General features: G+C 51.5%; 1 protein-coding gene and 1 long non-coding RNA gene across 3 annotated transcripts in view; one reads left to right on the forward strand and one right to left on the reverse strand.

Moving 5' to 3' along the window:
* The window catches only part of SLC6A17 (solute carrier family 6 member 17), a 125,487-nt gene that overhangs the window by 53,313 nt on the left and 45,509 nt on the right, over positions 1-26,665 (forward strand). Inside the window, exon 1 of one of the 2 annotated variants that reach the window (XM_011285060.4) lies at positions 20,185-20,579. The exons of the other annotated variant lie outside the window; for it this stretch is intronic. The gene's annotated coding sequence lies outside the window, so the exon portion shown is untranslated. Of the gene's footprint in view, positions 1-20,184; positions 20,580-26,665 lie in introns of those variants that run through there. 2 annotated transcript variants of the gene reach the window in all.
* LOC109502518 lies at positions 10,806-12,926 on the reverse strand. The gene is made up of 2 exons (XR_006582846.1): positions 11,840-12,926; positions 10,806-11,483 (listed from the first exon to the last, which is right to left on the reverse strand). It is a non-coding gene; the product is annotated as an uncharacterized LOC109502518 (long non-coding RNA).

The following is a 26,665-nucleotide window of genomic DNA, read 5'->3' on the forward strand; positions in this document are numbered from 1 at the left end:
AGGCATTCTAGAGGCTAGCGGCAGCCAGCCCGGCTGCTTCGAGACTCGAAAGAGGTGGGATTTATGTCTCTGGCTGGGGAGGACGGCTCATTTTTCACGGTGCCTCATGACTTTCCAGACTATATTTTCAGCCTTGGTTTGACGTCAGTCTCTCGCTCTGTCCCCGGGGATCTGCTTTGTACATTTCCAGGCCGACCAAGCCGGAGCCTCCCCATGCCCTAGGGCCTGTCGTGGGTCCCTCCTGCCGCCTCGGCGGTGCTCCCGGGCAACAGCTAGCGTGCATGTGCGTGCGTGCGTGCGTGCGTGCGTGCCGGGCTCCCGGGGAGGCCGGTGGATGCGGGGAGAGGGGTAGAGGGGGTCTGCCGGAGAGATGGCTAGGCGAGCTGGTCGAGCTGCGCTGGGAGGTCCTGTGTGGTGTGTGAGTGTGTGTGTTGCAGGGGGAGGAGTGGAGAGCCGGAGACCCGGAGGAGCGAGCCAGGCTGGCTGAGGCGGCACGTTTGTCCCTAAGCGGCTTATCTGCAGACATCCCTGCTTCCCTGTAACAGGCGAGGTCCCAAGGCCTGAAAGGAGGGGAGGGAGGATGAGGAAATGGGGGGGGGGGGGGGGAGGAAGATGAGGAGGACGCCAGGGGGAGGGGGCGGTGGCAGAGGCAGGAGAACGGACTACCGGCACAATGACAGATCACATGTGCACAGCACATGCTTTCCCATTTCTTTACCTGAGTCCGCCGCAGCTCTGCCGTGGGGATTGTTCTCTGTGTACAGGGGGAGAAAACCCATTTTGCAGAGAGACTGCTCTTGGTTCCCGGTGCCCAAAACTCAGCCCAGCTCCGCCCTCCGCTTTGATTTCAGAGTTTGAGGAGGCACGACTGCGCTCAGAGCTGAGCTCATAGACCCGCCAGAACCTGCTTCAAACAGTGGCCCCTAGACACAGACCACGACTTGTATTTGGGGGTGTCTCCCTTTACATCCCCTTAGAAAATTTTTTTAATGTTTATTCACTTTTGAAGGAGAGAGAGAGAGAGCGAGCACAAGTGGGGGGAAGGGAAGAGAGAGAAGGAGACACAGAATCTGAAGCAGGCTCCAAGCTCTGAGCTGTCAGCACAGAGCCTGACATGGGGCTCGAACCCACCAACCGTGAGATCATGACCCGAGGCCAAGTCGGATGCTTAACCAACTGAGCCACCCGGGCGCCCCATTTTCATCCCATTTTTGAACCTAGGCTAAGGCCCTGTCTGTGGCAGGCACCCCAGATACAGTTAACAGACATCAGTTCCAGTTTGTGCCCTCACACCTACAAGCTGTGTGACTCCAGGATAGTCACTAAACCTCTCTGGGCCTTGATTGCCTCATTGCTTTGTACCTGATAAGTTTAGCATGTCCTAGACTGAAACACATCTTCCCTCCCACAGCCTGCACCTGCCCCCCCCCGCCCTGCTGCTCATCATCCCAAATGTTTTCTCTGACTAATGTCACCCTCAGCCATCCCAAACCAGAGCCCTCCACGTCCAGTCAGCCACCATGCCCTCCTCATTAGGCCTCCTAAACACTTTGAGGACCCCTGACGCCCTGCCTAGTGTTCGGTAGATTCTGAAGAAGTGCTAGTTTTTTGCTTATGAGCTCCTCCTTCTGCTCTGAAAAACATCGAGGGGTCTGAAAACACGAGTGCCGCTGGGATACACTGCGGTTCCTAAGCTCCCTCTCCTTTCCCTGCCAGTCACAGTGTCCCAACTCCCACCCAGGAGCTGTCACCCAGTTCCCACTGCATGGCCTGGGTTCAGGCTCTCCTGGCTCCCACGGGTGGCGGTAAGTTGCATCAGTTAAGAATGTGGGCTTTTTTGGGCTCCAACCCCAGCTCTGCCACCAGCTGTGTGACCTGGGTAAGTTAACTAACGTCTCTGTGCTGCAGTCTCCTCGCCTGTCAAATGGGAATGATGCTAGATACTACACCTTGTTGTGAGAATTAGATGCATCCATATACACAAAATACTTAGAACAGTGCCAGCAAGGAGTAAATGCTGAACAAAACTTTTGTGATTATTGCCTGGAATATAATAGCCTCCGAAATGGTCTCCCTGCTTCAGGTTTTGTCCCCTCTAGTGCATTCTCCACTCAGTGGCCAAAGAGCATTCTCTGTCACTCCCATGCAAGGTTGCCAAATAAAATACAGGATGCCCAGTTCAAATTTAAATAGATGTCTGGTATTTTTATTTGCTAAATCTGGCGCTTCTACTCCCATGCTTAAACATTTCTCCTGGCTCTCCACTACCTTTAAAATAAAACCTAAATTTTTAGCATGACATTTAGTGTGACTCAGTCCCCTGCTCCCTCTGTTTAATCGGTCACCACCCTCAGCCCCCTCCTATGCTCCCGTCGTCTCCGACTGCCTTCTTGGAATCCTGGAAAATGCAGCTTAGCATTTTGGAGCTTGGAAGAACCATTGGCCACATTTTTAGAGGAGAAGATTGGGGCTCAGAGAGGTTGAAGACTTGCCCAAAGCCACACAGCAGTTAGTGAAGCCCACACACTTCCCAGGCCAGTGTTCTTGCCAGAACCTCAAACTTTAGCTCTGAAACACTGAGCTCAAATGTTTGGAGCGACAAACATACTAGGTTTAAAATTCCTGACCTCCATGATCTCATGGTTCGTGAGTTCGAGCCCCACATCAGGCTCTGTACTGACAGTGCAGAGGCTGCTTGGCATTTTCTCTCCCTCTCTGTCTGCCTGTCTCTCTCTCTCTCTCTCTCTCTCTCTCTCTCTCTCTCTCTGTCTCCAAAAATAAATAAACAGACATTAAAAAAAAGAATGGCTTCCTTTAAAAAGATCAAAATAAGAAAGTAAAAATCCTGACCTTGGAGAACCATCTGTGTGCTCTCTTAGGTTTAGGGGGTGAGGGAAAGCTGGACCTGCTGGCCCAGAGAAGTTCTTGGGGGACTGTAGGATGACCTGGAAGTGTTCTGGGCTCAGGTAAGGAGCTCCTTGGGGTGTGGAGGCAGTGCTTCCGGGGCGGGGGAAGCAAGGCCCTGTTTGCAGCTCTGTACTTGGGGTTTGGCCCAGAATGGTCTTATTTTCCCAACTCCAGGCAGCTGACAGGGAGGGCATGTCAGCATCCCAGACAGAGTAATCATGGCCAGCCCAGCAGCCTTGGGGTGACCTCAGGGGCTAGCCCAGCGTGGAGGCCATCATGATGGCAGTAGGGACACTTCCCCTGGCACCCGGGGGGGGGGGGCAGGTGCCACCACTCTGCAGTGACTCCGGCACCAGCCTCGACATGGACCAGCTTCCCGGCCAGATCCCTGGGAGGCTCTGGCTCCGTGACAGCCACGCGATGAAAATATCTCCGCTCAGTGCTGAGAACTTGGTCTCGATAATTGACTTGTATAATGTCCAAAGACTGTGCATATAACCAGCCCAAAGTGATGCATCATCTTTAGCAAAAAGATTTATCATGGAATCTGCAGCAGCTTCCCATTTGTCTGGAACAGAAATGAGAGCGACTCTCCCTGCCAGGAGTCATCCTTTGTCTTCAAAGCAAATTCCTCCATGGTTGGAGGCTTCTTGGGCCCAGGCTGAGGCCTGTGGCCAACTTCCTGGCCAAGGTCCCAGGGCCCTGGTGTCTCCATCCCAAGAATCTAAGCCACAGGCATCAGAGTGCAAATAAAGCGGAGCACTGGGTTTAGGAGCCCCGCGTTCTAGAACTGGCTCTGCCATCAACTGGCTTCGTACCTGGGCAAGTCGCTTAGTATCCAGGCTTTTACTTCTCCGTCTGCAATATGGAATTTGTGATTCCTGCTTGAACTGTCTCACAGCAGAGATGGAAGAGGAATCACCGATCCCCTACCTTGCAGAGAGGCTCCATGGAATCACGGTTCAGAGCCCAGGCTTTGAGGTCAGATGGATCTGGGTCACATCCCAGCTCTGCTGCTTGGTTATGTCACGCCGGGCAAGTTTCTCACCCTCTTTAGGCTGTGGTTTTGTACAATGGAGGTGCTAAGAGTATCTTCTTTGTGGTTGCGGTGGTGTCAGGAGGAAAAAGAAAAGGTGCACAGGAGCCCGGAGAACGGTGCGGTGCAGGCTTATGCCCTCGAGTCCCGTGCTCCACACTCTTGAGGCAAACCCGGCCTCCCGGGAAGGCAGGGCGCGTGAGTGGTAACACTCCCTGTTGGGAGCGGGCCCACCGCTACACGTCACATCATCTCACAGCTCTAGGTGAGGAAACACACGCAGAGGTCAAGGCCTTGTGCAGGGCCCCTCAACTTGTCCGTGACAAAAGTGAGCTTTGCGCCCATTTCTAGCTGCCTCCAGGATCTGTGTGTTTTTCTGCCACACCACGATGGCTTATATTATAGTTGGAGAGTGTGAAGATGGTCAGTGAAGAGTATAATTAGCAGCAAGGCCGCAGAAGCTTTGGAACCAGGCCGACTTGAGTTTACCTTCCGTCTCTGCCACCTCGTAGCTGTGTGACCATGGCCAAGTCACTTACCCTCTCTGTCTCAGTATGGTAGGTTCCTAGCGCAGTAAGTGGTGTTCTACACGATACCTCTTGTGACTGCTGCCGAAGGCAGGGTGTGCTGTGTGCTGAGGGACAGTACGGTGGGACTGTGGCCAGTGGTGGTGCTGGCAACCCCCCTCCCCTGCCCCAAGGAAGCATCTGGTCTGCTGGAGGTGACCAGGCAAGCCAGCAGGGAGGCATGACGTTGAAATGGGGCTTTGAAGGACCGAGAGGCTTCTGATGAGTGGAGCCAAATGAGAGGTCGTTCTAGGAAAAAGGGTTGGTGCCTAGGAAGGTGCTAGAAGACTCAGGAGAATCCTAGGGTGAGAGAGCATGGTACCGGGAACCCATGAGGAAATGTTCCCCCCTCCCCGCCCCCCGGTGCACCCGGCGACTGCCTTTTACAACCACTTTCTGAGCGCCGGGCACTGTGTATCCTTCATCTCGAGTTTCCACCACCGTTCTTCAAAGTAGGGGTCGTTAACCCCTTTCACAGATAAGGAGCTGAGGCCCAGAGAGTCTGAACAAGCCCCCACGAAGGTGCACGAGTGAGTGACACGGCCAGGAAGGACTCCCACTTGGGTCTGTGCGCAGAGTGTCCTCCGTCTGCACCACCCAGCACCAGTGAGCGTGTGCCTCCGTGCGGCGCCCCTGCTGTGCACCAGGGGAGGGTTTATAGATACAGGCTGGGCATGACTGTGACCAGAGTCCCTGGACTCCGGCAGCTGGGAGGCCCGGTGAAGGAAACGCGCACAGTGCGGGTGCTCAGCGGGTTGGGAAGCCCAGAGGAAACGTGGCTTGTACTCGGGCAGCGTGGCCTCCTCATCAGAGTCCCTGCTCCTAGCCTCTGAGGCTGGGGACAGGCTGCTGTGGTCAGCCCACTCTCAGGCTAGCTAACAGTCCGTGGGGGGGAGGCAGGTGGGTCGTGTTGGTGAAGAATAAGGGAGAGCCAGCCGACCAGAGGCCATTTGGCCGCTCCCGGCCCCCATCCAGCACGGTGGATTTTAACCTCTTTGGGGCCGGCTGGACATCTGTCCCAAGACATCCAGCACGGTGGATTTTAACCTCTTTGGGGCCGGCTGGACATCTGTCCCAAGACCACGTGGTGACAGAGCCCACGGCTGATGTCTGCTTTCATTCTCTGCCTCCTTCAGCGATATTTCAATGCAAGAATTTGTCTTTTCTGAGTCCATTTCCTCCGAGCCCCTCCACCGTTGGCTGGTAAGCCCATGTGACTGAGTCATGTGAATCAGCTCTGTGGTCGCCAGTGTCCTATCCCAAGACCTGGCCGGCATTTCCCCCTCGGCCCCTCTCAGGCAGAGCACTGTCTCTGACCCAGCCTCTGAGAAAGATCCTCCCATCTCCTCCCATCCACCTGCCAGGCTACGTCCTCCTCCCCACCTCCTCCTGGAAGCCTTCCCTAATTTCTGTGGCCCACCCTGCTTCTGACCCGAGAATGTCCCCGAATACAGCTGTTAACAAGATTCTCTTCTGTTTGCTTATCCATGTGTTCCTCAGCGTGGTCGCTCTGCAGGGGCAACGAGGGTTCCTTTCCTGCCTCTTTATCTCATCCCCAGCACTGAGCAAGGAGGGGCGCGGGACATGGCGATTTCTGAGGGACTCAGCCAGATAGGGGCAGATCTGGGACAGTCTCATCAAAAAAAGATTTCCATAGATTACTGAGGGTGACATCTGGCTTTGTTCAACGCTACGGGACTTTTCATGATTTATTAGCCATTCTCTCTATGTTTAGGAGCCAGGGGCCTGGGTCTTGGCACCGACTGAATGAGCTCTGTTTTCAGAGCTCTGTTTCAGACCTATGACTCTAGCCAGGTGGAGAACCTGGGAGCAAAGATACCTACCTAAAGTCCCACTCACCAGAGTCACACTTGTATTTCTCACCGCAGCTTCCTCCCCGCCCAGAGCTGAGCACTGCTTAAATGGAGATGAGCCTGTTAATGACACACACCCTGTTCTTGCCCCAGTTTGGCAACTGACTTGCTGCCTGACCTTGGACCCCACCTTTCTGGGCCCGGTTTTCTTCCTCTGACAACAAGGGTAGTGGCCGAGAGGGCTGTTCAGGTGACTGCAGGCTCTGAACCTTTGCTTCTCAGACTCAAAGGCAAGGATGTCGATGGCTTCTCGAATATAAACGTTTCTTCCCTGACAGCCAGCCTGGGAGATCAATAATTCTGTCAGAGCATCCTTGCAGGAAGGCTAGAGCCTAGAGGCAAGACCGGACACTTTATTCGTGGCTCATCCCCATTCTCCAGCCCCCTTCACCACCCCGCCCCCAATCCAGGATGCGGCAACCTGCCATGAATGAAGAGTGGCTGGTCACATGGCCTGGTAACCATGGTGACGGATCCCCCGCAGCCGGTAGGCATCAAAGTCACATGAGAACCCCGGAAAACTGGCTGGGGTATTTATAGAAGCAGGCTGGTGCTTTTATGGAAATGGGTCTATATTTGACTCTGGTACTAAAAGCTGCATGCTGGCCCTGGGGCCAGGCGGGTTTGCACCTGATTCTCCTTCCCTGCCTGTGGGGCACACGCCCCCCTCCTTTCCTATGTCTCCTGCCACGTTCCCCTCCTCATCCCACTCCTAGAGGCTGCTGCTCCTATTCCAGCAGACCCCCCCCCCCAACCCCTTTCTGTGCACAAACAGTGCTTCCTTCTGGGCTGGGAGTTTGGGGGCCCAGGATGCAGGCGTGTAGGCAATTTGGGATATCTTCCTTCACCATCCCCCACCCCTTAAATATCAGAAGGTACTGTGACTCCTTCAAGTCTTTACCGCTTCTTTCTTCCTCAAAGTTTGGAGGTAGCTGATAAAAGGGAGGCAATACACTTCCAAGGACAAGACTTCAAAGGTTCAGCCACCCGGCCCTCCATGGGTGTTATAGCCATGTTCCAGAAAAACAAAGTTCCCTTATGCTAATGGTAACTATTGTTTATTGCGCATTCCCTGGGCGTATGTTATCTCATTTAATCCTCATACGCCCTATGATACACAAAACTGCTGTTATCCCCATCTTCCGGATGAGGAGCTCCTAGTCAGAATGAAAACCTGGATGTGATCCGCAGTCCATGCTCTCTTACTGTGTCCCGTGCTCTCTGCAGAGCAGCCATGTCCCCCTGAATGGCAGGGACAGGAGCGAACGTGGGGGGCCAGGAGACAGCAGTGGAAGGAGCAAGGAGAAACGCATTTTTGTTATTTTAATGAACAGATAATATATGCACATAGTCAAAGAAAAATGAAACCAAAGTAAGTCCAATACCAAGTTTCCCTTCCAAGGTCCTCCAGCCCCCAGGCCCCCCTCCGTAGAGGAAGTGACCGTGGCCATTTTCGGGTATCCTCTTTCTAGAGATCGCCTTTGCGTATAGAAGCAGATATAGATATACCAGATATTCGTGGTACAGATACAAGGCCTAAAATTCAAAAGGTATGTGGAAAATAACTCTTTCCTTCTTGCTTGCCCACAGCCATACAGCTCCTCACCCTAGAGGCAAGCACCATTATCAGTTTCTTATGTCTCATTCCAGAAATATTTTATGCCCCGACAAGTACGTGAGACATACACAAATGGTCCCGCCCTCTCCACACTATTCTGCATCTTTTTTCATTTAACAATACATTTTGAAGACATTTCCAAATCAGCACATACAGAGCAGATTTGTTCGTTTTAATGGCTGCAAAGAATTTCAATGCGTGGAGGTATCGTAAATTATTTAAGCAGTTTCTTCTTGAGAGACATCTAAATTGCTTTCTTTTCTTTCTTTCTTTCTTTCTTTCTCTCTTTCTTTCTTTCTTTTTTTTTTTCGAACGTTTATTTATTTTTGGGACAGAGAGAGACAGAGCATGAACGGGGGAGGGACAGAGAGAGAGGGAGACACAGAATCGGAAACAGGCTCCAGGCTCCGAGCCATCAGCCCAGAGCCCGACGCGGGGCTCGAACTCCCGGACCGCGAGATCGTGACCTGGCTGAAGTCGGACGCTTAACCGACTGCGCCACCCAGGCGCCTCTCTTTCTTTCTTTTTTTTTTTTTTTTTACAAACATGGCTGCAAGGACTATTTTTCAACAAATGTCTTTAAACAAACACATGTTCAGAATGAGTATGTGCCTTCAGAATTTTCATAAGTGTGGTTTAATGGGCAAGGGGTATGTGCCTTTGTCGTTTTGATAAATATGGTCTCGTTATCCTCTGCAGAGATTGTATAATTGAAGTCTTCTCCAGTTAGCAACTAGTGTGTTATCAGCCTTTTAAAGAAAATTTATTTACCGACATAATAGGTAAAAGATCATATCCCATTAATTTTCAGTGTGCCATTTCTTCTAATATGAATGAAATGGAACATCTCTTTATACGTGTAAAAGCCACTTGTATTTTATTTTCCATAAACTTTCTATTCATAGCCCTCTCACTCATTTCTTAAAAAGTTTATTTATTTTGAGAATGAGCAGGGGAGGGGCAGAGAGAGGAGGACAGAGGATCTGAAGCGGGCTCTGTGCCAACAGCAGAGAGCCTGATGTGGGGCTCGAACTCACGAACTGCAAGATCATGACCTGAGCTGAAGTCGGAGCCACTCTAACTGACTGAGCCACTCAGGCGCCCTCTTACTCATTTTTAGGAACTCTTTATATATTAGAGAAATATCTCCCCCACTTTTAAAACAGTCACTTAATAGATATCTCTAAACACCTACTATATGGCAAGACTGTTCTAAATGCTGGGGATATAGTGTTAGTCTAGTTGAGGAGCAGACAACAAGCAAATGAAGAAGAAAGTGAGTCAAATGCCAGATGGTGATAAGTGATATGGGGAACAATAAAGGAGGGAGAGGTAAAAGGACATCAGTGAAGACCTTAGAAAGGTCTTCCCCTCCCAATATTAGAGTAACTTTTCCATGTCTTCTTTTCGTATTTTTATAATTTCATTTTCATTTCCATTTTAATTTCATTTCCTTTTCAAAGGAAAAACTTCTGATTTTGATGATCCTCTCTACTGTATGTTTACTTTCCTATTTCATTAATTTCTACATTGTCTTTATCGTTTTCTTCCTTCTGTTCCCTTTGAGTCTATTTTCCTAAGTTCTTGAGATGTTTGCTTGGCTCATTGATTTTTAATCTCTCTTCTAATATATCTATTTAAGCCCAAAAATATCCCTCTAAGTACTGCTTTGGATGCATTCTTACGGCTTTTTATTTTTTTTAACATTTATTATCCCCGATACGAGTATAATTTGGTGTAAGGGGTAAGGAAGGCATTCACATTTACTTCTTTTCTGGTGGCTAAACCAATACCATTTATTAAAAAAAAAAATCCATCTTTCCCCTAGTCACTTGAAATATAATCTTTATCATAATCTAAATGACTAAGTCCGAGTTTATTTCTGGACTCTGTGTTCTGCCTCACGTATTTCTCATACTAGGACCGCATGAATTTAAACTTGCAACTTTATAATATGCTTCCTCACCTCGTGGGCTAATGACCTACACCACACCTATTGTGTTCTCTTTTCATAATTCCCCCGGCTATTTTGTATTCCTTTGCTTCTGCTTAAATGTTTTTTGTTTGTTTATTTGTGTTTTGTTTGTTTATTTGTTTGTTTGTTTTGCAGGGTGGCGGATCTCTCAGTAGCATTTGGGAGCTGCTCTCTCTATGCGGATTTTCTATACCTTTTTTAAAGTTTATTCCTAAGTACTTTTCTTTTCTTACTATTGTAAAGGAAGCGTTTCTTTTATCTTCTCACTGGCTGTGGGGTACCTGAATGTTCTAGATAATTTGCATGTTAATTTTTCATCCAATCATATTACCGAATTATACTGTTGTTTAACTTTTTCTCTTGTGAATTGTTTTTCTAAACGAAACTTTTAGCTTTTAAGGGGATAATGCACATTAATTTTAAAGTTCTCAGGGTAAGTGGCTATTTAATGATTCAGTGAATTAATAAGTGTAAGATGCTTACAGTAGTGCCTTATGAGCTACTGCTAATAGCAACAGCGATAATACTGCCTTGATTTATCTTTTTAATCCTCACAAGGACCTCATGAGATTAGAGAACTGAATATTATTTCCATTTTCCAGATAATATGAAGTTTAGGGCACCTCGGTGGCTCAGTTGGTTGAGGGTCCGACTTCGGCTCGGGTCATGAACTCGCAGTTCCTGAGTTCCAGCCCTGCATCCGGCTCTGTGCTGATGGCTCAGAGCCTGGAGCCTGTTTCAGATTCTGTGTATCTCTCTCTCTGCCCCTCCCCCACTAGCTCTCTGTCTTTCTCTTTCAAGAATAAATAAACATTAAAAAAAAAGGATATGAAGTTCAAAGATATTAAGTGATTGTCAAAAGTTGGCTGGCAAGGCTGGATCAGAACCTGGGTTTATCTATGTCCATCAAGCTGTCTCAGAAAAGGAGAGCTAGGCGAGTCCTTGTGTAAAGTGAAGAGTCCCTTGAACTCACACACACTCATCCCAAAGGTCTGCTTTGATTTGTGCTCTGTATGCTCCTGCAGGGGTGTGTTCAGTTGGGGCACCTTATCCTGTTCCATAAGGACTCTGCAGAGTCAGGTTCTCTGGGACAATTTCCCAGGCCACTGAGTTCCAAAAAGCAGAAGATCAGAGTTGCCTTGGGGCTGGGCAGTGGGGCTCGGCTTGAATTTACCGGGCGCTTCCTATTCCTGTGAAGAGCTGTCCATTCCTCTCCTCCATTGCCGTGCTTGACTATCTCACATCGATTGGGAGATGAGGAGCCAAGGGGTTCAAGGGCTTGCCTGAGTCACAATGGAGGACGGGGAGGTGGTGGGTGCAGGAAAGAATTTGGTGCCTTCCTTGGTCCTCTAGGGCAGCTGATCTCTCGCTGCCTCTCTCTTTCCTCACATTCCTCTCCAGTTCTGCCCCACCTCCATCGAATTGCTAACCACTGGGGTTCTCTCAGACCCTGAAGTGAGGCTTCCACTTTACAGACCGGGGAGTTGAGGTCAGGAATGAAGAGACTCTTAAAAAAAAAAAAAAAAGGTTTATTCATTTGTTTTGAGAGAGAGAGGGAGAACACAAATGGGGAAATCAAGAGTCAGATGCTTAATGGACTGAACCACCCAGGTGCCCCATGAAGAGACTCTTGAAGCTGCTATGAGTTAGAACTGGGAATCGAAATTGGGGTCTCCTCTCAGGGGGTAGGGATGCTTCTGAAGGGCCCTGGTGTTGTCACATCCCATTAAAGTAGCTGGGAAGCCACCCCCATAATGTGACTGTCATGCTCTAAAACTTTCCATGGCTCCCTCTTACCTTTCAATCTAAGTAGAGGTTTCCAGCCTAACACATCAGGCTTCCACATTAGAGAATCCCACTCACCTTCTGGCTTTACCTCTCATTTCTTCCCAAAGCCACAGCCTCTGAATGGCCTGGCTGGACCCAGACCTATGCCTTGGGGTTGGACATACGGTGAATTCACAAGCTCCTCCCAAATGCTTGCCCTCTATTTCTTTACAGGGGTCCTCAAGCTCCAGAGGGGAAGCTAGATGGATTTGTGACATCCACCCCTTTGTTGGAAAACGAGAAGTCCATTCGTGAAGCTCAAGCTTAAGTTAGCAGCCGTTTCACATTGTTGCTTCATATTTACAGCTTGAGATCTACTAATAACTCCAGTTATTTTTTCACATAAACTTTGATGGAACCAGGAATGATGGATTTGGAGGAACAGGAAACAAACATGTAAAAGGCGATGAACTCATCTGTGTTGTGTCTTCAAAGATCCTTACTTGGATTACTATATATATTATATACACGTACATACATGCTACGCACACGCCAGAGAATCCTGCTCTTTCTTCCGGGCCACATAATGCTCAGAGCAGAAACTGAACTGAACGCAAACGCCCAGGTGCTAACAAAGTTCTTTGTCACTGCTTTAGGAAAATTTACTTTCTCTTAATGGGGATGAAGTCCGTCGTTGTCTTCTCACCGCGAGGGCTGCCTTGGGGCTTTTATTAGGCCCTGGCCAAGGCCAGGGAAATTGCTTAGCTCTTCAACACCTTCCATGCTGTCTGTCTTTGGCTGATGGTGTAAACCCTGCCTCTGAAGTGGGCCGTGAGCCCCCCGTGCTTTCCCGAACTAGCATTTAGTTGGATTTGCAAAGAGACTCGCCGCACACAGACGGGAGCAGGTGGACCCGGAGCCATAGGAAGGGCTGCTGCGCCCACGGCTGCACCAGATGGGCCGGGTGAGGGGGTGGCTGCCTGCTGTGTACTGACCCCGGGAAGTCCTGTCCCACTCAGGTTCCCACTGCTCCCCCCTCGACACCCGGCTCGAGTTTGGACAGGTGACTTTTCGACAGCTGGGATTGCTGGCAGGCCTTCCTCCCTGGGCTCAGTCCTGTTCCATCTACACAGGACCCCGGGGCACAGGGCTCTGGCCTGAAGCACCTGCTCCCATGCTTCTGGCCCAGCTCTTTACTATGTCACTGTCATCATCACAGTTGTCATTGTCATCATCATCATAGCAGCCATTTACATGCGTCGAGTCCTCGCTCTGTGCCAGGCCGCTGTTATACATACGTTCCTTTGAATACTCAGCATCCTGTGAGGAGGGCACTCTCCTGATCCCCGTTTCACAGGTGAGAACACTAGGTCCTGAGAGGTCGCAAGGTGAGACCATGAGTCCTGGCACTGGCCTGCAGGGGCCGAATGAGCCTCCGGCCGCTGGCTCGCTGTGCTCCTGCACCGCTCTGCTCCCGTGTCCCTGCGTCCCTGCGTCCCTGCGTCCCTGCGTCCCTGCGTCTGGGAGCTGACACTCACTTTCTCACTCACTTGCTAACTCAAGACGCCGTGTATGTGTGTCGTTCCTCCTGCTCGCTCCAGCTGATTGGTGAGCTGATGAAGCCCGTGGGATCTCCGTGGCAAGGCAAACTACGGTGTGTCAGGGATGGCAGCCACTGGCCAGGAAAAGGAAGAAAGCCGAAGTGCCACGAATGAGGGCAGCCCTGGAGGAAATCGGAGCTCCTGTTCCAGGGTCCAGCTTCCATTTCCCCCAGCTGGTTAAGCTGGCATTTGCCTCTTCGTTCGGGTGAAACTCCACCTCCCACGGGGATTGGCTTGATCCTCAGAAGTCATAACAGGATAACCATCTTCAAGGAACTGCGATAGGCCTCGCACTTATTCTAAAGACACACAGGGGGGCCTGGGTGGCTCAGTCGGTTAAGCATCCGACTTCAGCTCAGGTCATGATCTCTCAGTTCGTGAGTTTGAGCCCCACGTCCGGCTCTGTGCTGACAGCTCAGAGCCTGGAGCCTGCTTCGGATTCTGTGTCTCCCTCACTCTCTGCCCCTCCCCTGCTTATGCTGTGTGTGTGTGTGTGTGTGTGTGTGTGTGTGTGTGAAAAATAAATAAACATTAAAAAAAATAAAGACACCCTTACACAGTAACGGTGGCACCTGGGGACTTTTCTATCAGCTGTAGTTTAGATTCTGAACCCTAATTGGGTGAACCCCAATTGCTCCTCTCCTTTGCTGATCTAACTCAGTTAATCTGGGAGGATGGGGTTCCGATGATGACTGTGGAAGGAGGCCCATCTACTGCCTCTAAGTCAGGGGTGAGGGAGTTCTCCAAGGTGTGAAAGTAGCACATGGTCACTGACCATCCTGCGACTTCCCTACTTATCCAATAAATACATGGCTGTTCTGGTTATTTATTGCTGTGTAACAAAGCACCCTAAAATGTAGCGGCTTGGAGCAATAATTATTTTTCTCTATCTCATAGTTTCTGTGGGTCGGGCACTTGGGAAGGACTCGGTGGGACAGTTTGTCTCTGCCCCGTGCAACATCTGCTGGGGGCTTGAGTGGGCTGGGAGGGATTGCTTCCAAGATGATCCACTCACGTGGTTGGCGCCTGCTGTAGTTCAGGAACTCAGCCAGGGCTGGGGGTTGGTGGCCTCCTCCCCACATGGGCCTCTCTGTGGGCTGCTTGGGCTTTCTCACAGAATGGTAGGTTCTGAGAGCAGGCATCCCAAGAGAGAATGGAAGCTACCATTTCCTTATGGCCTGGGTCGAGGTGCACATGACTTCCTTCTCTTGTTCAGGCATCACAGATCGGATTCCAAGGGAGGAGATACGGGTATCACTTCTTGAAAAGAGCATTCAAAGAATGCTGGGACCATTTTTAAAAACATCCACCCTGGAAAAAACTCTAATAACTGTGCCATTCAGAACAAAAGAGAGATCATAGTTTAGCATCTGTGTGTGTTTAAGATACTCAGAAACACAAACAATTGAAGTGAATTACAATTTGGGCTGTTTCTCTGTGTCCTGGAAAAGGCCACGGCCAACACTTCCTCCTACGTCTTACTACTTTACGATCCTGGGGGTAGCGTTCCTTGGATTCATGTAGTGAGAAATAAAAATTAAGGGCATTACTTCAGTGTCTTTCTTTTCAGGAAGACGCGCTTGGGTGGAAGAGGAAAATCTGGGGAGGGGAGCTTCGCCAGGAAAAGTATCTCCTTTTCTGAGCAGGACCAGTATTGAGAAGAGTGGATTAGGTCTTGTGTTGGTCCCTGCCAGATTTGACAGGAATGCCCAGCCTGTAAGCTTTGACCGGGCACTTATTGTGTGTAAGTCCGGTGTGTGAGGGGGCGGTGGGGGAAGTGAGGCATGGAGAGTTGAAGAGGAAGAGGTCCCTGCCTTTTATGTAGCCACACTCCAATTTGAGAGGCCAGGCATAGATACGTGAAGGGAAACCTACATTATATGGCCCTAAATGTCAAGATCGAGAGGGAGGATGGACCTCACCATTTGACTTGGACGCCAAGGTTGAGTTTGTCTGTGAGTAAGCCAGGGATACTAATAGTCTCACCTAGTAATATAATACTAGGTACTTGAAATATCTTTCTATAGGCCTGGCAAGGAAGAATCAGTTTTCTAGATGTTCAGAAGGGAGATGGTCACTGAGCGCTGGAGGGGTCAGGAAGACTTCCTGGTGGAAGCCTTCCTTCCCCTCTCCATGTTGGGGCCTTCAGTCAGGGACACCTTCCAGGCTTCATCTTCTTTCACTGCAAGGCAGATGTTGACAGTGTGGACTGCCTTTTCCTTCTGGAAACGCTTTCTTCTGTGACACACACAGTCCTCTCACCTCTTGAGTCTTCCTCTCTGTCTTCTCTCCTGACCATTCCTGCTCTTCCTGCCCCATGGAAGCAGGCCCGGCACCTCAAGTTCTGTTCTTCCGACTGTCTTCTACACACTTCTTCTGGGGGGGGGGCATCCTTCCCCTCTGCGTAGCACCCTCTTCTGCTCATGACTTCCAGGTCTGTGTCTCCAGCTCTCTCTCTCGGACTTTACACCCGTATTTCTAACCACACTTTATTCTTTCAGCCAATCTTTATGGACAGTCCATTCTGTGGTAAAGATGGACGTGGTCTCTCCCCTCGTGGAGCTCACCCATCATCCAGGAAGACCATTCCCCGGCATCCAGTCACACCATTGAGCAGCTAATTACAAATCATGACAGGGCTACAAAGGAGAAAAAATGTCTACCTGGGAGGTTGACTGAATTCTTCATGGTCAGGAGAGCCATGAAGAATTAGGGTTTGAGGTGAATTGGGTGGGCGAGCAGGGAGCGAAGGAAGAGGAGGAGGGACTGAGAGGCTCTCTGGCAGAGAGGGCATATGGCTGAAGTCCAAGTTCGGAAGGAGTGGGCATGCATGGGAGGGCCAAGAGAAGGTCAGAGCAGGCAGTGGGTTGCAGGGAAGGCCATGGGGGAGGGTGTGAAACAAGGCTAGGGCTGAGGAAGGGCCTGAAAGGATGTGTTGAAGGTGTGGGCCAAACGCTGCAAGCTTGAGAAGGCCGTGATCATATCTGGACTTCTAAAAGGTCACGGTGCTGCTGCTCTTGTACGGAGAAAGGCAGCAAGACTGCAGTCGGAATCAGGAGGTGACGGTGAGGGTCCAGGCAAGTGATTATTCTGGTGTGGGTAAGCATGATGGCAGCAGAATGAAAGAGAAGAGGCCAGATTCTAGAGGTACTTAGGAGCTGAAATCTCCAGGATTTAATGACAGATTTCACGAAACCGTGATAAAGAGGAGGTCTCAAGGGTGACTGTTGGGTTTCTGGCTGGCTCAACTATTCATGGAGCCAGGGAGCACTGGAGGAGGAGCAAGAAGCAAATTATGGAATGTTTACAGGGTAGAACTTCGAATGTTGAATTTATTTCTTGCCATCTGTGCTGGAAGTGACTCCAAGGGGCTCAAGTAGAAAGATAGAGTAGGAGGTTGCGTATATGGAGCTCAGAAGGGTGTCCGGAAAGGAGATGTAAAGGTGGGAGCCAGGGGTGTGGGAGATGGTCTCAGAGAGACGTACAGAGGGTGAAAAGGCTAGAGCTCTGGGAGGTCCAGCATTTAAAGGTCAGCAGGGAGGGGCGCCTGGGTGGCGCAGTCGGTTAAGCGTCTGACTTCAGCCAGGTCACGATCTCGCGGTCCGGGAGTTCGAGCCCCGCGTCAGGCTCTGGGCTGATGGCTCGGAGCCTGGAGCCTGTTTCTGGATTCTGTGTCTCCCTCTCTCTCTGCCCCTCCCCCGTTCATGCTCTGTCTCTCTCTGTCCCAAAAATAAATAAACGTTGAAAAAAAAAATAAAGGTCAGCAGGGAAAACCAAGTGGTGACCAGAAGGGTAAGAGGAAAACCAGGGAGTGTGGCACCTGTGAAGAGAGTTCTAGAAAGAAGTCTTGAGAGGGCAACCAAGACACGTATCACAGAGAGGTCAGGGAGATGAGGATTGGAGACTGCTCCGTGGATTTAGTGACATAGAGGTCACTTGTGACCCTAGCGAGAGAGAGCCCCCTTGGCAGCATGATGAACAGAGGTGGGTTGAGGAGCGAGTGGGGAGTGAAGGAATGGAAGCAGGGTGTGTGGAAGAAAATGAGAAGGTGAGGATGAGAGCTTTAGTGACTTTGTGAAAGGAAGATGCCTGCTAAGAAGGATCCAGTAGAAAGGAAATGGTTGATAAGACAGGAGAGAAGGAATAACCCACAGTGATTGAGGTTCTCAAGGAGGCTGGGGCCAGGGGACCCAGTGGACTGGGGACTGATCGCAGGGAACAGGAGAGACTCTCCCCTGCTATGTCAGAAAGGAGGAGGAGAGAGCAGGTGCAAATGTAGGTGCAGATGGGGGCAGGTCTACTTATCCTCAGTGGAAAACCCAGAGGGCTTCCAACTGGCTGGGGGCGGGGGGGGGCAGCAGGGTGGGTGTTTAGGAGAGCGCAGAAGGTGGGAGTGGCGTCCATCAGACTGGAGAAGTAAGTTGACCGGAGAATCATAGGAAGCTTGTTGTACTGCATGAGAGCCTATTTGAGGTTGGTAACCATGAAAGCAGAGGGACACTCATGTGCCCCATGGTGTTTTTCTCTAGAGAACTTTGTACAGAGAAACCAAGTATTGCGTTCATTCAAGGTTGGGGTTTTACTGGGTAAATGTGATACAAGGGCAGAGGAGCAAGGGCATCTCCTGGTTATTGTCTTGATATCCCGCAGACACTTTATTTTCATATATCCCAAATCCATGATCTCGTTACCTTCTTCCTACTGCTCCCCAGATCTGTCCCTCTTTTGAGATCCCCATCCTGGTTAATAATAATACAATTATCTAATAATACCACTAATAGCAATCATTTATAAAGCACACGTATCAGATGTAATACCAGATATTTTTAAAAATCCTCTCATCTGGTCAGCATAACAACCTTATGGGATATGTATTATTCATTTTATAGATGTGGAAACTGAGGCTCAGAGACATTACGTCGCTTGCTCAAGGTCTCTAGTAAAAGGCAATCAGAATGAAAGAAAACAGGTCTATAAGGCTCCAAAGTCCTACCCTTTCCCATGAGCACACCACCGGCGAGCTCCCCTACCCTAAAACCACCCATCTCTGACCCCATCCTTCCCTCACATCCCCCACCAGGTCAGCCATCACATTCTGTTTGTTCACCTCTGGCATGTCTCCTGTATCATTTGCTACTTCCTGCCACACCCCTTCACCCCACTCCATGTTGCTGGATGGGTCCACCTCAATGTAAGCTCCATGAGGATAAGGATCATTATCTGTCCTGTTTTCTGTGGCGTCCTCAGGGCCTAGAACAGTGCCAGGTAAACACTATCTAACACTCAGCAGCTGTTGAGTGAAAAGATAGATGCCCATTGGGAGATAAATCTCCATGGGTGTCTCACATTTCTGCAAGTCTTGTGGGCAGAGGCACTGATGGCTTTTTGTTCCAGACTATCTTTTTGAGGATATTTGCATAGTGAACAGCTTTGGAAGACAGTCTCCCTCAGTGGAGGACAGGTTTGTTTGCTGTCTAAGATAATAACGTCTCTCTCCAGGGCAAAGGTTGGCAAATTTGCATGCAGTCCATTATAAAGGATTGGGGTTCCTAAACTTAGAATTCTTCAGAGTGTGCAGGAGCACCCAGAATCAGCCCCACGTCCTTCCCATGGGACTTGGGGGTCAAGGGAAACTGATTTGAAAGTGCAGTTTGCACTGCCTGCTGCGCTATGGGTGATAAAATCCTTTGTCTCTGGCCCAGGAGTCTCATGTCTTCTGCCAGCATCCATGAAACCATGGCACCATGAAACCATGAAACCCTCCTTGCTCTGCAAGGGTAAAATCTCAGAGTCTTCACAGTTCATGGCACGGTGCTATCGCCTGTCAATAGGGCAACTGAGAAACAGCCCCCACCTCCACCACCCCCTCCCAAACACTGCTTCTAATGCTAAGATCCCCTAGAGCAGAGAGAATTCATCCCAGACTCCCCACATAGCCCTCCAAGGCCCAGGAGGATAGCTCCCACCTCCCTAACCTCACCCTGGTTGCTCCACCCCTCCAGCTCAAGCAGTCACCGCCTGCACACTTCTCCACTCTCTGCTAGCTTTGCTCTTGTCGTGCTCTCCCGTCCACAAGAGCCAACCTTCTCCCCTTGCATCTGTTGAAGTCCTATCCACTCTCTGAGGCCAGGATCCCAGCTCACATCCTTAAGGCCTGCCCAGAACCCAGTCAGAATTTTCCTCTCCCTTCATAGCCCCCCACTTTCCCCATCTTGTAGAGTTCCTCAGTCCTTTGGGCTGGTATTGTGGCTATCAAGGTAAAACCCCACTCTGCCGGTTCCAGAGGCGCGGCCCGCAGTTCCGCGATCTTCTCAACCCCTGCTGCCCACAGCATACAGTAGGAGCTCAACAGAAGAGTACTGTAGTGAAGTTGAACTGCACAGGGAATGGTCTTGCAAGATGGTAGGATGGAAGGACCGTGGAGTGGAAAAGGAATTGCAAGTAGAGTGAGCAAAGGCACGGGGGTGGAGGTGGCTACAGCAGGGGAGTAAGCACTTTGGGTGAAGCCCAATTCATGAAGGAGGGCCAAAGAGCTGCACCTGATAGGGTGACGAAATGGGGCCCAGGATCCCAGAGACCCTTGGCCATTGGGGCCCCATTCTTCTGATAATGGAAGCCACCGTGATGAAGCCCCAGGGTCTGGGTGTCCTGGGGAGGGGCCTCAAGAGGCCGCTCCTGGGCTAGCCCCTCTCCCTCTCCCTGCCCACCCCCTCCGCCTGCGTCGTCGGCCATCAGAGCCTCGCTTGCGGCCCCAGAGCCTCGCACTGACGCGGGCCCGAGCGTGAGTCAAGCCTGCGTCACGGCGCCCCGCCGCCAGGGTGGCCTTTCGGAAAGCGAGGGAACAGTGCGCGCTGCGCTCCGCCCAGCTCCGTTCCGCTCCGCAGAGCCGGCGCGGCCGGGGCGCGGGGAGGGCGACACTCGGCGCTGGCGCCTGCAGCCCCCACGCGCTTCCTCCGCCACGGAACCTGGGTCCCAGGGCTGCTCCCCAGAGAGGCTCGAGCGCGCCGCGGGCGGGATCTGAGTCGGAACCGGCGGCGAGGGAGGGAGCGAGGAGCGAGCAGAGTCGCGTGCGCGGACGCGCGGCTCCGGGTCCCCTCCCAGCCCCGGCCGGTGCCCGCCGCCGCCAGACTCGGGCTGCCTGCGGGAGGGGCTGTGAGCCGGCGACCCGTCGGGGACCGCAGCTGCTCGGCCGGAGTGCAGGGGGTCGAGTCCGCGCGACGGCTCACGCGGGACAGGTGAGTCTCGGGCCGCGCCCTGCCTGCCTGTACCCGGCCAGCCACCGCAACTTTAGCTGTTCTGGCCCCGCCCCAGCCTGGAAGGCCTAAGGACAGAGGTGCGAGGCGGCGCTGCCCGGTGCCTGCCCGGCCCTGCGCGGGCCCCGGGCTCCTCCCGCCGCTCCAGCCGCCGTTGCCTGGCGACGAAGCCCCGGGGCCCGCGCTCCTCGGGCGCATCGGGGGTGCCCAGCTCCGCGCTCATGGGTTCACCCAACGGGCTCCAGCTTCCAGGGCTCAGGAGGGCCCAAGAACTCCGGAGGTAATCCGGCAGAGCTGCAGAGGCAAACGCCCGCGGAGCACCGGGCGGGAGGCCCGGCCGGTTTGGCCGCCCGGAGCTGCGCGCCCAGGGCGCAGTTCCCGCGGGGAGGCTCTTGCGCGGCCGGAGACCCCAGCCTCAGCCGCTCGGCTTCAGGCCCATGACCTTGACAGTAACATTGGCAGGAGTAGCGGAGCGCTCACGCCCGAGATGAATATTTAATTCCGAGTCCGGGAGCTGGACCTCGCTGAATTCGGAGCTAGCGGGGAACCCATCTTCCCTCGAGGGAAGCGCATCTGGGAAGCGAATGGCTGAGATGGGGGACGTGCGCGGGGTGCAGGTCTGGAGAGGGCGCCGTCTCGGGAGAGGCCTCAGCCACATTTATACCTGTGCAACCAACGTCCTCCCAAGCTATGCTCACGGTAGTCCGGGGAGGGCCGCTCCCCCAGGGGCGCGGCTGCCGTGGAAGGAAGACTGGTGTTATCTTTTTAAAGGCCAAACAGCCCTTCGGAAATCCTGAGGCCAGTCACTTGAGGGGGCCCAGTGGCTGTCAAGTGGCGTTAAAAAAAAAAAAATGTTTTTGTTTTTATTTATTTTTTAAAATTTCATTCCTCTTTCCTTCTTTGAGAAATTTGTAACGGATCCTTCGGATTAGGGAATTTCTAACCAGAACTACCTTTGGGGCAATTCAGCTGTGAAAGGGAGGCAGGTGGGTCGGGCTGGGAAGACAGGGTCGTGGTATAGAGAAGGAAGATTTTTCTGAGGGCACTGCCCTTGTTAACAGGAACTTCCAGGAACTAAGCAAATCCTGTAACGGCTCAAAAAAAAAAAAAAAATCAACCAAAACTTTAGTTCGAGCCTAACTGTAAGGCTGTCCTGCACATACTGATTGATGTCTGGAGAACAAGGTCAGAGTGTGTTGAGGTTAATGGTAAAGAATTCTTGTATTTCATGCTGTGCTTACATTACCCCATGGTCCAGCCAGGTGGACCCATCACCCAGGCAGGAGGAAGGGCTTCGAGGTCACACCCGATTGTCCTTGGCTGTGGCTCATCCGTTGGGACCGTCAGAGGTCTTAGCTCCCGTGGTGGCTTTTTCTCCAACCAAGCAGCTGTGGCTAAGTAGGTGGTGAGTCTCAGCAAATCCCTGCAGCTCAGCCTGGAGAGTGACTCAGTGCAGGAGGCAAATCGTGCCCACCAGCTCTGATTGGAGTGAGTTCGTTTGGCCTGAGTCACACAGAGTTGTGTGTCAGCTGTTTGTGAGCTGAATGGAGTTCTTTACCAGGGCTTGTAAGCAGCGATGGCCAGGGCTCCCGGAGTTTGGGGGCCACTGACTAGAGGTAGGCAGGTCCTCAGAGTGAGCCAACCAAAACTCAGGCACTGGGCAGGTGTCCTAGAGCTCTGACCCCACAGGGAAGGCACGCAGAGCCAGGTTGGGGTTGGGGGATTGGAGCAGGGGCCCAGGGGGAGGCTGTGTGCTTGTGGTCGGAAGTGGGCCCAGGGCTCTGCCAGGTGCCAGGGCGGGGTGACCTTGGGCAAGTCACTTTACGTCCGGGGCCTTGGTTTCCTCGGTCATAGAAGAGGGATGGATGCCTGTGGTGCCTTTTCCTCAAGCTTATTTTGAGCCCAGTGCTGGACACGTGGCAGATGCTCTAAAATGTTAATTCCCCACCCCTTTCTTTATGGGCCTTAACCAGAGGTGGTTCTTTCTCTCCCTGCCCTTGTGCCTTGGTGTGAGAGGGGGTGTGGAGACAAGTGAAAGTGTCAGGGTTTCACATGTGCTTGCGAAGGACCCCTAATTCAGCTTCACGTTGACCTCTTCCCAACCTTCAGGTCTCCCCAGGACACGCTGAGTAAGAGCAGGGTCATGGACCACGAAAGACTCTTAAATACAGAGAACAAACTGAGGGTTGATGGCGGGGGGTGTGGGGAGAGGGGAAAATGGGAGATGGGCATCGAGGAGGGCGCTTGTTGGGATGAGCACTGGGTGTTGTATGTGAGCAAAGAATCAGAAGAATCACCAGAATCTACTCCTGGAACCAAGAGCACACTGTATACGATGTATCTTAGCTAACTTGACAATAAATTATATCTAAAAAAAAAAAAAAGGAACAGAGTTATGAAGGGTGGGGTGGAGGTGGTGGACATTGCTGTGCTGGGTCTGATGGGTGCCCTCAGCTGTCTCTGCAACAGCTCCAGGGCGAGACTCCAGCACAGGCCCTGACTCCTTAGAATTGTTCATGACCATGGCCTGTTCTCAAGTTGTGGCACTTGCCCGGTGGGCTTTGGGGGCCCCTGCCATACGGTCAGATCTTGCCATCCTCCTCCCTCTTGTCCTATCCATCATGGAGTTGGAAGCTGCATGACAACCATCCTGGGGAGGTGAGGCTGGCCTTTCCTGGAGAGGAAAGGAGTGTGTCGCTTGCCTTCCCTGAGGGATCCTGGCCCCTTGCTGTCTCTTTCTGTAAGATGTCTAGGCTTGGTGCTGAGCTAAGATGTGTGTGCCTCAAGAGTGAAAGGCAATAATGGTGCAGCCAGAGAGGCCGTGCTGACCTAGGGGACTCCAGTCTACTACTGGCAGTGTGTGTGTGTGTGTGTGTGTGTGTGTGTGTGTGTGTGTGTGTGTGGTACATGCACCCTGGATTGATGCTCTCCCCACTGGACCTGGAAACAAATTTCAAAGATGATCGAGACAGAGATGAGAGGGTTCTTGAGAAGCAGGCTCCTACTGCCGGTGTGTCCCCCCCTTCTCTCGATCTAAGTTTGCTGCGGCAGGACAATTCATCATGAATCCCTTTAAGGCTGTTAAGATAAGCAGCCACATAGTTTAAAGGGAAGGTGGATTTGGGCTTTTTTTCCTGGAAGCAGATCTGAGTTATCACTCACTCCTAGGCTGGGCTGCAAGAAGTTCTCACAGCCAAACATCTGGAGTACCAGGCAGGGAAAAGACTCTGTCCCTCAGCCCCTACAAAGCCCTTGTGCATCACCCTCCCCCACCTAGCGTCCCAGACTGTGTTAGTGTGGGTCTGCGGGTCGGTGTTAGTGTGCTACCCTAGAATCAGGCGGGTCAGTGGCCTGTGGGGAAGCGCCTACTTTGTGTGCTTTTAGGAGGGGCTGGTGCAGTTCTGGATTCCAGGAGCTCATGCCGTGCTTGGCAAACAGTGAGAATATCCAGGTTTCTACTGAGGTTTCTGTGTTGCACTAAGTGCTTTATTCGTATACCACCTCGTTTAATCTTTGCTACAATCCCAGGAGATGGACATTGCTCTCTGCAGTTTACAGATGTGGGACTTGAGGTTCAGAGAGGTTAAATCATTTGCTGAAGGTCACACCAGCAGTGAGTGGCAGTCTGAGAATTTGAACTCAGGTCTGGCAGATTCTTAACCACTTCACAGTAAGTTCTTAATAAATGTTTGCAGACCGCCTAGGCATTTATACCCAAATGAGGCTGTCTAAACCTGTGGGTCTAGTTCTTTAAGCTAGCGCCCTGAGGAAGGGAGAAATGGGCCTCCACCAATGGGAATTTGGTGGAGAATGAACATACCTAAACTTCCAAGGTTTGGGAAATACGGTCTGTGGTGCCAGGGGAGCTGGGATCCAGCGGGAGATCCTAGGCTCCATCATGCTGCTTCATTGTCCTATCTTGTCTTGCCCCATCCCCACCCCTACCCCGACTCTACCTCTCCTGACCTCATTCCTTAAAGTTTGTCCAAGTCAAGGGTTGGTGCTGGAAGCAGTGAGGGAAGAGTCAGAGCACAGTGGATGTCGCCCTGAGGATTTCCGCATCTGCAGAATCAAGGACGGTCAGTCGCTGGTGGGAGCTCTGGTGTGTCAGATTTCTCTGCCGGAGAGTGTTGCCAGGGACTGGCAGCAGTTTCTGGTGAGGCCCCAGACTCCAGAGCAAAACTGCGAACACTCCAAGGTTATGCATGGCAGCCGCTGGCTGGCGTGGGCTGCTCAGAAGGACGCCGCTCGCTTCCTCATCTTGTCCCATGGAGAGCCCACTCTCCTCACCCTTGGGGTTCTGCCACTGGAGTCTGGGGCTGTGCTGGGAAACTTGGCATCAGATTCTTCCTGCTTCTTCATCTATTTCCTCTCTGAGAAACCACCATCCCTGGCAGGACAGACCCGTATTGTCCTAGCCTGCGTGGTACGTCCAAACGACCCTTGATCTTGGTGGGGAAGTTCTTGTAAGTGAGGGTGGATAACTGGAATGTAAGCATTGATGTTCCCCCACCCCCAGAGGACACAAAGGGTTTTCCCAGAAGCCCTGGCTCCGCAGGCAGCCATTTTGTGGAGACAGAGTCCTTTGAAAAGTCCCCCCCTCCCCCATGAGTTATTATTCAAGTTAAAACACTGTTCAACTATGGATACATCCAGTTGTTAGAAGAAATAGATACTCACCATGCACAGAAAATTTACAGGTGAGCACATCAGCTCAGGTGCAAGATGGATTGCTGTACCCTATTGTTCTCATGTTCATGACCAGGTACATTTTGTTGGAGCATAATTCTGGGTCAGGGGAGTCCTGGGCAGCCTGAGTGTCGAACTTGGGAGTTGAGACTTAAAGCCCTATTTGCTCTGGGACCTCTTGTGGAGTGAGGGTGGGGTAGGCACGAATGGGAGGAAATAACGCCCCAGCTCCTGGGCCTTGAGGTCATCTCATCAGCTGCATTTGTGCCCCCGAGCTGCCTCTATGCCTTCCAAGGCTACTCACAGTTCATTTGAAGATAACAAGTTGCCTCTCCGTGTACTCTGTCATTTCTAATTACTGGTTTAATGAGAATTTCCACTGGATTCTGTGCACCTCTAATTTGCCACCTATTCTTTCACTTACAAATAGAATTCATTGGTCCACACCCCCCAGATTCCTGCTGGTTGCATTTTCTCTTTAATTATAAGACTCCTGGGCTCCTGTGGTTTTAAATCCCACTCCAGGTCAGGAGTGCTGTTTGATAAAGCTACCTTTCAAGGGAAGTGAACAGTCACCTGCTGGAGTGGCTCCATCAGGTGCTGCCAGGTGAGTATCCAGTGGGGATGCGGACCTCCTCTTCCCTGGGGGGTTGGAAGGGAAGCAGAGCAGGTGCAACCCAGCACTGGCTTCCTGAATGGCCTGGTGGGCGCTGTCCACGGTCCTGGCACACCACCGAGACGCCCTGCCTGCTAGTAATTTGGGGACTCCTCTAGAGCAGCTGGAAGGAACCTCCTTGACCAGTCCCCCAACTTGCATTGTGATATTGGCTTTGGGAAAGGACCTGGCCAGATGAAGAAGCTCCTAACCTCAGGGAGAAATGGTGGTAGATGGACTCACCTCACTGTTGACTTGCTGAATGAGATTCGGGTATATCACTTTGCACCGTGTCATGGTACATTGGAAAACTTCCTAACCAGTGCCGCAGATGGGTAGCGTGGGGCCCAGAAATAACGATGCCTCTATTCCTTGGAGTTGCCTGGAATGGCCTAGGGTGCCGGGACCGCTTACCCCAGTGTGCCATATCAGTGTTCTCTTCTCCATGTGTCGTGATGTACAAAAGATTGGAAAGCACTAGAATATCAGAAAGAAAATGGGCTACAGAGCTCAGGGGCCCACAGTGTGAATCTCCACTCTTTCACTTCATGGCAGGGTAATTTTGTACCTGATAGTTTTCTTCCCTCAGCCTGGGTTTCTTTGTAAAATGAGAATTACATTTTTATCCCAAGTTGTTGGGGGTATAAATAACACATGTAAGCATAGCAGGTTTTCAAAAATACTTGCTCCCTTCACTGCGATCGGCTGTCCTGTGACCTGTTCC

This window comes from Felis catus, chromosome C1 (genome assembly GCF_018350175.1).
Source record: "Felis catus isolate Fca126 chromosome C1, F.catus_Fca126_mat1.0, whole genome shotgun sequence".
Taxonomy (NCBI): domain Eukaryota; kingdom Metazoa; phylum Chordata; class Mammalia; order Carnivora; family Felidae; genus Felis; species Felis catus.